Here is a 13,853-nt window from a genome sequence, read left to right on the forward strand (position 1 = left end):
CCTTCAAAAAACTTATATTCTTTTGGGTTTTTTTGGTGATAACTTTATTTTTAATGATATTTTATTTTTCAAGATACATGCAAAGATCATTTTGAACATTCACCTTCGAAAAACCCTGTTTCAGATTTTTCTCCCTCTCCTCTCCTTCCCCTCTCCCCAGACAACAAGCAATCTGATACAGAGAACTTACATTCTAATGAAAGAGATAACCCATAAAGAGATGTTGGAAATGGAAAAGATGGCATCTATCTGAGGCTTTACACAGTGATACTGTAGTAGAGGTTGGATCTCAATAAAATCAAATATTTATACTTGAAGATGAACAGTAAAATAACTTGTTCAAAAATAAATTAAATTATACATATATAAATATACATAATTATATTTGTGTGTATATATGATATATGTTGTTATTATTCAGTCATTTTAGTTGTGTCAATTCTTTATGACCCTTTTTGGGGTTTTGTGGGCAAAGATATTGGAGTGATTTGACATTTTCTTCTCTAACTCATTTTACAGATGAGGAACTGAGGGAAACAGGATTGTATGACTTGCTAGGGTCACACAACTATTAAGTGTCTAAAGCCAGATCTGACTACAGGAGAGGAGACAATACTTCCTGACTTCAGGCCTAGAACTCTCTCTGCTGTGCCATACACACACACACACACACACACACACACACACATACATACATGGAGAGGGAGAGAAAGATGTGTCTCTGGGTGTTTATATACCTATACATGTGTGTAATAGTTCTATAGAGAGGTGTCTGTCTCTCATTCCTATATAAAGATACGTCTATCTATCTATAGCTTCTGAAGGGAAAATAAGGAAAGTCTTTTTCATAGGAAAAAAACTCTGCTGACCAGAAATGCAAACTGTGGTAGATAGGAATATAGAGTTTGATCTTTTGGTTCCTTTTGTTTGCTTTTTCCTATATCACCAAAGAAGGTTCTTGGAAGGGGGCGATGAGAATGAGGAGTAGAAGAGGGCTATTCAGGAAGGACAGATATAACTAGTGTGTCAGTTCTTATACTCAGTTATATATTGTTACTCAGGACAATTCCATTGGGGGAGGAAGGCAGTTTGGAAAATTACAGGAAAAAAAATCAATAAAACTTTTAAAAAAAAAAAAAAAGGAAGGCATTATTATTGCCAAGAGTTCCACATAATCACTCATGAATGCACTCATAAAATGGACAGATGTGTTCAAGGTAAGAATCATAACCTGGCCTCTCCCTCCCTTTCCAATCCTCCTACACTTTATGCTTACACAGTGTCCTCTCCAACCCAGTGATTGTGGGAATGTTCCTCTCTCATCAGTCACTAGGCAGCTAAATGGCACAGTGAATAAAACTTGGTCCTGGAAGCAGGAAGATCCCAAATTGTGTTACAAAGAATCTGTCAGGACTGAAAAACAGCTGAAACAACAAATAAGACATTCCCTCTCCTACCTTCAAGAATTTTCATGGATTGTCCTTTATCCTTAGAATGTCCCCATTTCAGTCTCCTGGTTTTCCTGATTTCTTTCAAGTTTCTGCTAAAATTCCCTCTTCTTCAAGAAATCTTTCTTAATTCCAATCCCTTCCTTTTATTATTTCCTATTTGACTTGTACATAGCTTGTTTTGTACATGTTTGTCTGGATGTAATTAGAAGGCAGGAAATTTTTTCTATTGTAGTATTTATTTTTAATATATATTGCTTTATGAATCATGTTGGGAGAGAAAAATCAGAGTAAAAGGGGAAAACCATAAGAGAGTTTTTTAAAAAAAGAAGTACATATAGCATATGTTGATTGACATTTAGTCTCCTCAGTTCTTTTTCTGGATGCAGATAGGATTTTCTGTCCAAAGTCTATTGAGATTGCTTTGGATCACTGAACTACTGAGAAAAACAAGTCTTTCATATTTGATCATCGCACATTTTTACTGTTATTGTGTACAATGTATTCCTGATTCTGTTTGTTTTGCTCAGCATCAGTTCATGTAAATCTTTCCAGGTCTTTGTAAAATCAGCTTTGTAAAATCAGTTATTGTAGAACAATAACATTCCATTACCTTCATGTATTACAACTTATTCAGCCATTCCCCAACTGATGGACATCAACTCCTTATCTAATTCTTTGCTACCACAAAAAAGAGCTGCTACAAACATTTTTGCACATGTGGGTCCTTTTCTCTCCTTTATGATTTGGCAGTAAATCTTTTGATTCTTTGTATTTCCAGTTTGGGGCAATTAGGTGGTGCAGTGGATAGAGCACCTGGCCTGGGGTCAGGAAAACTTTAGCTCAAATTCATCCTTTAGACATTTACTATGATCATGGGCAAGTCACTTAACTCTGTTTATCTTGATTTCCTCATCTGTAAAATGAGCCAGAAAAGGAAATGGCAAAACATTCCAATACCTTTCTCACAGAAATCCAAAATCTGGTCACAAAATTCAGACAACTGAACAACAATCCCCTGTGCTTAGTGATTGTCCATAGTAGATACTTAATAAATACTTGTTGACTTGACTAATTGAAAATTGGAGAGAGAGAGAGAGAGAGAGAGAGAGAGAGAGAGAGAGAGAGAGAACAAGAACACACTTATTGATTGGGGCTGGCTGGACAAATTGAGGTTGATAATTGCTACTATAGGAATATTATTGTAGAGAAACTTGGAAAGGACTCTTTTTCTTTATTATTCTCAGCATTTAATACAATCTCAAGCACATAGTAGACACTTAATACCTGTTTTTATACTGAATATTTAGCAATGATGGGAAAAGACCATTTTCAAGCTCTAAACATTTCAAGCACTATAGAACAGTAAATTATTAGATACCTTCCTTTCTTCCCTCTTTTCCCCTCCCCCACTATTGTGTTGTTCTCTCTAAATGTAGACTGTCTTTTCTTACAGGTATCTCTGCCTGAGAATCAATTTTTCTTTTTCAATATGAGACATTTGTAGGGAGATTTATGATCTTCTACAAGACTTATATACATTTTATTGTGTAACTTTAATGACAGTTAAGAATGGCATTTTTACACCAATCAATTTTGGAGATATGGTTATAACAATTTTGCAAAACTACAATCTACAAAGCAAAGCTAAGCTACAAGAATAATGATAAACTAGCCCCGCCTTTTCATATTTTCCCTTGAATTCCTTTTCTATTCATCAATACCTTTGGCTTAGCGAATTACTGTATGTGACATTTACTACAAACATTGGGTGAAGGATGAAGGGTGGGGTTGAGGAAAAGGAGGCAGAGTTAATACTTTGCCCAGGGAACACCTTCAGGAGGCCCAGCTGGAGATTGGAATGTGCCCTGCCCCCCAGGAGCATGCTTCTGCTGTACAAAGGCCTGCTCAGAGCCTTTGTGAGGAGATTGAGTTGAGTGCCTAGGTTACCTTGAGCCCTGAAAGATTTCCTGGGCCCTTTTTTTAAATACCAAGGGTGGGGTTGTTTACTCCAGAGTTCTGGCTGCATTTCAAGTGGAGTAATTCCATTCAGCCTTTCAGAAAAATTTCACTGCAGGAAGATTTAATATTCTTGACTTCCTTCCCTAGGCTGCAGAGCACTGTGGGATGTCTTTGATGATTCTAACTGTGCAAAGCCAAGGTCAAAAATGAAGGGTATAAGAATAGATCTGCTTCCCGCCCCCCATTTTAAAAACAGATACTTGGGTAAAATAATCTACCTATTATATACCCAATGTTTTATTCCAAATTCTGTTTGTTTTACTATATAGTGCTAGTGTATATATTTAAAGAATAGTATTTTATTTTCCAATTACATATAAAGATACTTTTCAACATTAATTTTTGTAAGATTGAGTTCCAATTTTTTCCCTCCCTTCTTCCCTTACCTCCCTCCTCCCAAGACAGCAAGCAATTTGATATAGATTATATGTATACAAAATTTTAAACATATTTCCATATTTATCATGTTGTGAAAGAAAAATTAGAACGAAAGGGGAAAACCACAAGAAAGAAAAAGCAAACAAAACAAAAGGTGAAAATAGTGTGCTTCAATCTGTATCCAGTCTCCATAGTTCTGTCTCTGGATGTGGATGGCATTTTCCATCCCAAGCCTATCGAAAGTGTCTTCCACCACTGCAGTGCTGTCAAGAGCTAAGTCCATCATAGTTGATCATCACACAATCTTGCTGTTACTGTGTACAATGTTCTCCTGGTTCTGCTCACTTCATTCAGCATCAGTACTTTCCTGTCTTTTCTAAAATCAGCCAGCTCATCATTTCTTATAGAATAATAATATTCCATTACATTCATACACCACAACTTATTCAGCCATTCTCCAACTGATGGGCATCCACTCAATTAATAATTCCTTGTAGAGTGGATTACATCTTTAGGAATATTTTGAGATAGTCTTGGATGACATCACATAAAATAATTTTAAAATAAGAATGTATTTTCATGATTTGTTTTGTTTTTGCTGTTCAGAAGATCAAGCACATATTATTTGATATCTTACCACTTCTCATTGGCAGCATAGGTAATTTCTCACAAAGGGTCATAAAAATGGATAGTTAATTGAAAGTAATAGAAATTTTTTTTTATTAAGGTAGGAATTCAGGAATATTAAAGAAAAAGGAATGGATTAAAAGTAGCAAGTAATTTTACATGAACAGGTTTGGCATATTTCACAAAATGTTAATATCTTCAATGTTTTGGTTTGCTTTGTAGAATTTTCCCCCTTCTTTTTTATTTTTTATTAAAAAGGATGGATCTGGGGCAGCTAGGTGACTCTGGATAGAACACCAGCACTGAAATCAGGAGGAACTGAGTTCAAATCTGACCTCAGACACTTAACACTTCCTATCTGTGTGACCCTGGTCAAGTCACCTAACCCCAATTGCCTCAGGGGGAAAAAAAGGATGGATTTGTGAGAGGGTTGGAAAGGAAGCAATGTTATGGGGAATATAAATAATATAAAAATAAAATATATGAATATGAATGAATTTATTATCAAAGATACTAACATAAAAAAAAATTGTCCTTAAAATGATATCCCCTCCTTTGTTCACTAACTACCAAGATTAGACAACATTTACAGATCTGGAAAGATCTGGATTATGGTTCTAGTTTTACTACTTCTGCCTTTGGGCAAGTTCATCTGCTGTCCTAATTTGATTTTCTTATCTGTATCATAATGATAATACTTGTGCTTCCCATCTTAGCAGGTTCTTTGGAGTAGTTGCTGAGATATAAGTAAATTGTAAAGTGCTACACAAATGCAAATCACCATGATACCTTATTTAAGCATATAACCTTATGTCTTATTTAAGCAAATGGATTTCTGCCCCATTCTTTGCTCTTCCATACATAGAGATGAAAAATCTCATAAGAACAGGCTAATTTGCCATATTAATTAATTATAGATTTAGGACCTTAGAGGCCATCATTTTTACAGATGACATAACTATCTACAGATTTCTCCATCTTCCTTTAAGTTCCAAGTAAAATCCTATCTTTTATAGCTTTTTCCAACCTCTCTTAATTTTGGTACATTCCTTTTTTTTTTTTTTTTTTCATTTCCTACTTATCCTATATATAGTTTACTGTTCAGTCATTTAAACCTGTCTCACTTTTCATAACATCATGAATCATAATTTTCGTGAGGTTTTCTTGGCAAAGATACTTGAATTGTTTGCCATTTCCTTCTCCAGTGGAGCAGGCAAACAGAGATTAAATGACCAGTTCAAGATCACACAACTAGTAAATATTTGAGGGCAGGTTTGGACTCTGATCTTCCTGACTCCAGATCCAGAGCTCTATCCATTGAGTATCCTCACTAGTTCCATACTTTATTTGTTTGCACATTACCACTAGATTGTAAATTGCTTGAGCTCAGGGATTATAGTTGGTCTTTCTTTGTATCCTCAGGTCTTAGTACAATATCTGACACAAGCAGGCTCTTAATAAAGGTTGACTGATTGATAGACCAGTGAAGTGATATGCCTAGAGTCACATAGCTATCAAGTAAGATGAGGTTTGAACCTATATCTTCCTTTCCCTTCCCTCCCTTCCATTTCCTCATATTTATCTAGCTTAATCTTGGAGAAGAGGTTCGAAACTATTCTTTACCAAACACCTCATCTTGCTACCTCCGTCCTATCTGAAGTTAAGGGGAAAAAAAGGTCTCTCATAAAAAAAAAAAAATCCCATTATTGTCCTCCCTTGAGGTGATTTTAATTTCCCTGCTTTTGCTCTTGAACTGCCCTTAGTTTCCAATTTTCTAAATCAGCTCCTTGGATATTACATGTACCTGCCTTGCTCCTGTATCTTTTCCTTCTTGCCTCCTGGCCCCTTTATCTCTTATATCTACAATGTTCAGCATTGTTCTGTCCTCCATTGACCCACTGACCACCCAGCCAGCTAAAATCTCTATACTTGGCATTGTTCCCATTCCTCCACCTCCAACTGCCCTTTTCCAAACAAATGAACTCCTTTGCCTGGTTGCCATGGTGCCCCCAGATAACATGACAACTTGACTACCCTCTTACCCACCAATACCTTTTAAAGGGTCATTTTTCAAGTGTATCTCTTCTACTCTAGGTGCATTCAGGCATTGCTGAACAGACTTTAGAGGCTGCAGGGCAAATATGGAAAACAGTATCTTTTACAGCTGATTTAATCAAGAATTCACCAGTATAATCATCAGTTCCTTTAAAACTTTTTCATCCTTTTCATAAATACTTCATGTTTTCTTTATTAAGAATGTCCCAAAAAACTTTGGGTAGAAAATGTTACCTGAATCCAGAACGAGAACTATGGAAATTAAATAGAAATCAACACATACAATATTCACTTTTTTCTCTTCTGTCATGGTTACCTTTTGTTCTGATTTTTCTCTCCCAACATGATTCATAAAGAAATGTGTATTTAAAATTTAATTTACATTTTTAAAAAGTAAAATAAAATACTTATGTGGGGACAAAAAAAGAATGAAAATTTGACTTTATCAGATTGGTTGGTCAATGGATCTCATTGAAAGGGACGTTAGATTTTGCCTAGTTCAACTCTCACATTTTGTTGATGAGGAAACTGAGACCCCAAAAGGAAAAATAACTTGCCATTATCATACAACTGCTAAATATCAGAGCTGAGATTCAAATCCAAATCCTCCGATTTCCACTCCAATATCATTGTCATTTTACACTGTGCTGTTTCCATGTAAGTTTCTATTTTTCAAAATGTATTTCAAAGGTATTCCATATTCTTGAGCTGAAATTTGAAAACTATTTTAATAGGCAAAAACTAATAATCTTGCTCTTGAACTCTAGCCCTGCATTGTCAGCAATCTATTGGACATTTTCCACTAAATGCTCCACAGATGTCTCAAACTTAACATGTAGGTAAGCTGCAAGCATTTATTAACGGCTTCCTATGTGCCAGTCATTGTATTAAGCATTGAGGATTTAAATATAAACAAAAGAATTAGTCCCACTCTCAAGGAGATTACATTCTAAAGAGGAAAAACTATACATACGAATGGAAAAGAAAAGTGAAAGGAATTAGGGGAAATTAAGGAGCATGAAGTTGAAGTCCAAGAAGTCAAATGCATAGTTGGGAGGGTAGTAAAATTTGGCTAGCCTGAACCCCTTTCCCAAATGGAGATACTCAGGGAGGAATTCACCAATGGGAAAAGAAGGTTGACCAAACTGAGAGATTTTCTAGGGTATAAGCTTTGAGGAATGGATAAATGTTCCAGAATGAAAAGATCCCAAGTGATGAGGTTTGGGGTTGTGTCCCCAAATGATGAGGTTCGACACAGGGCAGGGAGTTGTGGAAACCCCTTTGGTCGGCACAGAGGTCCTTCATAAAGGAATTTATGAACCCAAAAAGCTAGACTGGCAAAAAGAAGTTTCTTATTGGCATTGGGAAGTCAGCTTTTGGTAGAAAGACTGAATTCCTTGATGGCAAGGTCCCCACAGAAGGTATAAAGTTTTTAGCAGAAAAATCCTATCCTAGCAGAGAAAGTGAATAAGGTCTTGTTAGGGAAATAGGAGAGAGAGAGAGAGAGATAAGGAAGGAGTAACGCTGAAAGAGAATGTCATTTCAGTGGGCAGAGGGTTGCAGCTTATACCAAGAGGAGAGAGAGGTTCCTTGACATGGCAGGTTAGGTCTTCTGCAAGGAATGAGCCCCAAAATGCTTCCTAGAACCTTGTCTAGAAGCTGGTGGCAGCTCTTGATGGGGGCTGGGAGCAGAATAGAAAATCTTGGAATTGAAAGAGTGTCTCTGGGCTAATTTCCGACTCAATAGGGCTAGGAGTGGTCCTGTATTCAATTAGTCCCACCCAGATAACAGAATGAACCCATTTTTATCTTGATTCCCTGGGGGGTCTCTCAGGGGAGAGCTTAGCATTCCCCCCAAAGTCAGAGAGAGATAGAGAAAAAGAGAAAGAGTTTTGGGGCTCCCCTCATCACCAAGCACTGAGGATAGCTAATGTATGATATCACCGTTGGTGGTAACACAGTTAGGAAATGTCAGAGGTAATATTTCAATCTAAGTTTCTTCAGGTTCCACAATGATGCCACTTTTATCATTATTTCTACTGTATCATACTGTTTTTTTCTTCTACCTGTTTCACTGTGTAATGACATCTTAGTTTTTCCATAGTTTCAATTAAACACATAGCACATGTAAGGGCAATACTAGTTCCTCCAGGCACTCATTAATCTTTCCCCAAAAACCTATCCTTTATTTTAAATTATCCTATTTCTCTCAAAAGTATCACCACTTCCTGTCACTCAGAATCATCCTAAACTCTTCACTCTCCTTTACTATGATATCTAAACAACTGTCAAGTTTTATCAATTCTATCACCACAATATTTCTCAAATCCATTCCCTTCTCTTTCAAACCATAACCCAGGTCAAGCTCTCACTGCCTCTTTTGTAGATCATCACAGTAGTTCTCAATGGATTCCCTGTATCCAGTCTCTTCTTCAGTGAATTCTCCAAACAGCTGCCAAAGTTTATTTCCAAAGCATAAATCTGACCATATCACTCCCCTACTTGAAAAATTCCAGGAATTCATTATTGTCTCTGGGACCAAATAAAGATTTTGCTCTTTGGCACTTAAGATGCATTACAATTTGATTCCAATTTGATTTTTCGAGTTTGATAGCTATTACTGTTTTCACACATTCTTCCACTTCAGCCATATTGGCCAACTTGCTCTTTCTCACATACATTATATTATCTTATCTCTTCTGCCCATACCTAGAATGCACTACCTTCTCCCTGACAACTCTTAGGATCTCTTGCTTCCTTAAAAGTTGGGTTTGTGTGGGATGGATGCTAGACCCCTTACCCAAAATGACTACTTAAAGGTATCTTCAGATACAAACAGGAAGCATTTATTTGGTCCTTGCAAGGACACATCCAAGCACATCAACTGAGCAGTCCAGCATAAGTGAATGAATTAAATAGCAAAGAGATTTGGGTTCAACCCATTCATTGGATAGACTAAAAAGGAACCATTGACCAATGGTCAGCAATACTATCTGCTTCCTGTGAGTCACTTAACTTCCTGAAGCTTAGACCTAGGGTCTGACCTTTTCTGCACTGCAGCCCTCATTTCCACATGAGAATAGGAATCATGTGACTTCCTGAAATTTAGGCCTAAAGTCCAACAGCCTCTGAGAAACTTCACCTGATCCCATTCAAGTTCAAGTGTTAAAAGGTTTTTCCTGATCCCTGCCTCCCACCTCAAATTGAGGTGTACTCACCTCAAAATTACTTTGTATTTACTTTATTTATTAGTTTTATATTTACATTTTATGCTTTCATATCATTTGCCTCTATAGAATGCTTTCTTTTTGTCTTTGAATTTCCATGCCTAGCACAAGGTTTGACAAATAATAAACAGCAACTTATTAACTTACTAAATGTTTACTGATTAACAGATATAAATGTAAGCCATTATAATATATATTGATTAGTCACTTGTCTAAACTGTTGTCCCTCCATTCCAAAGCTTCTTAAATTGTGGATCATGACACCATATTTGAATGTGGAAGTAGCAAAATTATTATTTATTATCAGTAAATATTTTGTTTGTATATCTATTTTACATACCTGGATCATGTAAAAATTTCTTGGGTGAAAAGGAGTCACAAATGGAAAAAAAATTCAAGAAGATTTTAAAAAGAAGATTTCATGATGAGATAAAGGCCAGTTATAAAATGGAGTTAATTTGATGTGGAAATCAAGAGAACCAATGAGAATCTATATCATGAACAGTGACTCCATTTTGTGCTGCCTCATGTATTCTCCTTTATTCTATTGTTTCTTTGCAAATCACCCTGGGAAACTAGATGATATAAGTCATCTATTGTTTTATAAATGCAGGTGGAGGCAATTAATTAGCATCTCTCAATCCTGGGAAAAGAAAGACCCCGAAACTAACTCATCACCTTTGAAACTTGGCTGAAACTCATTCTTCATCCACCCCAACTTGGAAAGCCCCTAATATTTCCTCCAATTAGAAATCAGATTACCTAATTTTGTACTCTGACTTGTACACTGGTCAATTTTTAAAATAGAATTAATTGGTTTTATTTGATTGCTTTTAATTCATGCAAGTCTGTCTCAATATTTAGTGTTTGGGGACTGAACTGGAGAGTCAATCAATCCATTTGATAATGCCTGTTTTGCTTGGATATAGCTTGGATTGTTTCCTCAGTTATTATTAATCATTCACCACATATCTCTTCAGTCTTGGTTCCCTACAAACTAAAATATAATAAGAGAGTTTCCAATAATCTTAGTTAAAACAAATTTGGAAGGTGATGTTGTTACCATGATAGGACCTGTTAGACATCTATGTTTTATATTATGAAAATGATTTCTTGCTAAGCAGTGAGAGAGAAATAAGTCAAAAAGGGGAGTGAGTCAGATTTTCCCAGGATTTTTCTCTCTCTGGCCTTACCTCATATTTGCTATTCTGGCTGGTATACCTGAAGCAATTCCCACCGGCCAGATATTCCTGGATGATTCAACCTGTGATGATGAAATCAGTCTTTTCATTTAGCTTCTTATACATGCTTTGAGTCCTCTAACTAAGCTCACCAAAGCTCGCTGGACTCAAGACGCCACATATTGCCTTTCTCCTGGTTTCTTAGCAGACCCAGAAGCCTGGGTCATCCAGTAGGTACCCCTTTCATAATAAATTTCTGTATAATTCTGAGCCCACCTTTACATTTGATGTCCACTTAGCTACACATTCATTGACAGAAGACCTGAAGAGACAAATTCAATGCCAGACAGATAAATAATAACAAAAAAGTAATGGCTTATACAAATATAATATTTTAAAAGCATTATATATGTGTATATATATATATATATATATATATTAGCTTATTTGATCCTTACAATAATACTGAGGTTATTATTATCTCTATTTCACAGATAAGGAAACTGTGACTCAAAGAAGTTGTCTTTCTAAGGGAGGATAAAAATCCAACTATGAGTGGCTATTGTACTTTCAGCCTGGATAAGATAGGAAGAACCAATCTCCCCAACAAAAATTGTCTGAGGTAGAATCCTAATCCAGGTCTATCCAAATCCAAATCCAGATCTCAGCTCTTGGCTCTAGTCCCACCCCTATTTATGATGATTTGGCATGGTTAAACTATAATTGAGATAAATTGTTATGGGTGGGCTATTCCCTGTATCGATGAAAACTGCGATCTCTCTTCACTGTACAATTCTTTCTATTACTTGCCCATGGAGAATAAACCAATCATGTGCAGACCTTCCTCTGGTTCTGTGAATTTCTCAAGGGCACCAAAATAGTGTTCCAGGCATTATCTCTTGTACAGGATTGCCAAAGTTCAGATTACCAAACATGCATTATGTAAATATGAACACACATGCAGCACCATATTCGTCCTCACCCTCCAAGTCAAGCACCACAGTACCTTAGTCACCATAAGGGCTGCTGTGAACATAGAAATATGTGAGAGAGAGAAAAAAATTGAGGGTTTATGTAGCACTTGAAGGGTTACAAAGTACTTTCTTGCAACAACTCTGAGAGTTAATAAACAAGTATTTAACTACCTGCTGTGTGTCACTTACCATGAGGCACTTATTGTACGTGTGTGTGTGTGTGTGTGTGTGGTATTGACTGTTGTGTATACATTGTTTTTCCCATTAGAATATAAGCTCCCTGAAGGCAGGGGCTATTTTGTTTATACCTTTGAATTTCCCCAAATCTGACAGTGATCCTGATTTACAGTGTTTACCAATGCTTCGTTGAAGGAATGAATGAGTCATAGAGGTAGAGAAGTATCCAACTGGGAATTTGTTCTCTCCTGTCATAGAAATGTTTGCAAACTTCATCAAATTAGCTTCTAATCACAAATTGTTTTTCTCCCTGAGGAAGGATGAACTTTCCAGTAGACTTATGAGACAGCTTCTGGTATGAGGATCAGGAATAATCTGCCTAATTAAGTATCTACCAGACAGACATAGAAATTAGTACTGTCTTCTTTCACATAAACCAAATTGGAAACAAAAAACAGTCATTTTAATAAGTTAAAAGGTGCATTTTGATGCAAAGAGACTGAGAACTGAGAAGTTAGAATTCCAGTCCCAATTCTATCAATAAATATTTGACCTGAGTTTGGGTTTTTTACCTTCTCTCAGTTTCTTTATCCTGTTAAAAGAAAAAATATGAGGGCAGCTAGATAGAGGACTGGTCTCTAAAGTCAGTTGGATCTGAGTTGAAATTTGACTTCAGACACATATTAGTTGTGTGATTCTAGGCAAGTCACTTAACTCCAAATGCCTCGAAAACATACACACACATATACACACATAATACATATCACACTTATACATATATATATTTAGAACATCAAAAACATAATATTTCTAGCATTGAATAATATAATAAAAAGCTTCTTAAATTGTAGGTCATGACCCCATATGGGCATTTTTGAATGTGGGGGTTGGGAAAAAATTGATAATAAAAGTTATCAAATATTCTGCTAAGATTTAATTCTCTGTGTAAAAATAAGCAAGAACATCTATCTCTTTATATACAAATTTGTTTTGATTTTTAATAAATGGCAAAATTGTATTTATACCAAAAATTACTTTTAAAAATTCCTTTATTATTTATTATCAATAAATATTTTATTTTATTACCTATAAACTCAGGCTCACATAAAAATTTCTTGTGTGAATAGGGGTCATGAGTGGAAAAAGTTTAAGCCCTGATATAATAGACACTCTAGTCTTATTCCTAATTTTTGATTCATTTTGTCTGTGCCATGTGTCATTATCAGTAATTGGACAATTGCAGGAGTTCAAGCTAGGCATTTTAAAGTGGGCTTCTAATTTACTTTCCTGTATTTGTGAGCTATCTGTGTAGACTTCCTGAATAGAGTCTGTGTTATTAATAGTAGCTATGTACCCTGGAACAACATATTCTTTTTATTGTATCATTAGCTTTGTCTTCCAGAGGATTGTTGGATAACAATCCATGGAGCCTCAAATAGGTTGCTCTTCCATGTCCAGCTGCCAGTTTCACTATGTTTACTCTAGGGCAGGAGTTCCTAACCTTTTTTTTTTTTTTTTTTTTTTTTTACTGGCTGGGCTTCTTTAGCATTCTGGTGAAGTCTCTGACCTCTTCTTTTTTATTTTATTTTTTATTTTTTTTTTATTTAATAGCCTTTTATTTACAGGTTATATGCATGAGTAACTTTACAGCGTTAACAATTGCCAAACCTCTTGTTCCAATTTTTCACCTCTTACCCCCCACCCCCTCCCCTAGATGGCAGGATGACCAGTAAATGTTAAATAGATTAAAATATAAATTAGATA

This window comes from Sarcophilus harrisii, chromosome 1 (assembly GCF_902635505.1).
Source record: "Sarcophilus harrisii chromosome 1, mSarHar1.11, whole genome shotgun sequence".
NCBI lineage: Eukaryota > Metazoa > Chordata > Mammalia > Dasyuromorphia > Dasyuridae > Sarcophilus > Sarcophilus harrisii.